The following is a 1096-nucleotide window of genomic DNA, read 5'->3' on the forward strand; positions in this document are numbered from 1 at the left end:
TAAAGAAATGGCCCCCCCCCCCCCACTCCCTGGTTTTGGAAGTGTGCAAGATGCCATATAGAATATTCACTATTAAAGCAGAATACTAAATGCTATTCTAGTTTTAAGACAAGTTGGGGTAACCACCAAGAAACAAGAGAAACATGTTTCTCCATGTGCAGATACTCAAAAATGTGGATTTATTCCCAATATATGACATTGGACTGAAGGTGAACTTTTGACACCTACTGTTTTAGACTGTGAACTAAAATGATAATAATTATATATACTCTTTCATATTGGATGGGATAATGAGAGGATTTTCCCCAAATTCTCAACTTCTCAACTTTCTTTCTGCATTGAGGCTGTTTTGGTTTTTTTTTTTCTTTTTTAACCATAACGATCACCACTAGATCCATTCAGGTTGACCAACAGATTTATAAACTAATCATGGCTGTGAATAATAAGAATACATGCATGCACGTGAACGTGTGTGTGTACAGATGCACATATGTCTGGATACTTAGAAACATGTGAATACGTGTATCTGTATATTTCTCTGTGTGTGCATGCATAAAAGTATTTGTATAAATTACCACTTTCCCCCCCTCAAATCAGTTTTGGTATCTGGTCAAACAGAAAGGAAAAATGCAACCACAACTCCTACAACTTTGTGTTGTTGACAGATGTCATTTAAAATCGAAGAAATGCTTTCTAATAATAATAAAAAAGGAGGTGCCACACATATTATCTGAGTGGCTGTCGAGCGAAACGATCTACCTTGCTCTAATGAGCCCCCATGGATCGTGGAGATGCAAGCTGTATTGACATGCACACTTAAGCTAATACACCTAGACCAGTGCCTCCAAGCTCTAGCAGCCAGGGATGCTGACAGAATATCTCGCTTCCATCTTCAAAGAAAGGAAGTGATTAGTATGTTATCATTACCATTCAAAACGTGATTTCCTTATTCCCTCCCGGCATAGGTGACACATCTGAGATGCGGCCAGACGTTGGAGGCAGCTAAAGCCACATCAAAGCTTTCCTTGAAATTTTTTTTGGGGGGGAAGGGCCTGGGGGGGGCGGGGGGGTAGAAAAATCATTAAAACAATGCATT

General features: G+C 39.5%; 1 protein-coding gene across 5 annotated transcripts in view; it reads right to left on the minus strand.

Moving 5' to 3' along the window:
* VTI1A (vesicle transport through interaction with t-SNAREs 1A) overlaps positions 1-1096 on the minus strand; it is a 344893-nt gene that overhangs the window by 256100 nt on the left and 87697 nt on the right. The window lies entirely within an intron of this gene.

The sequence above is a fragment of the Crocuta crocuta genome, unplaced genomic scaffold, assembly GCF_008692635.1.
Source record: "Crocuta crocuta isolate KB4526 unplaced genomic scaffold, BGI_CrCroc_1.0 scaffold138, whole genome shotgun sequence".
Lineage (NCBI taxonomy): Eukaryota > Metazoa > Chordata > Mammalia > Carnivora > Hyaenidae > Crocuta > Crocuta crocuta.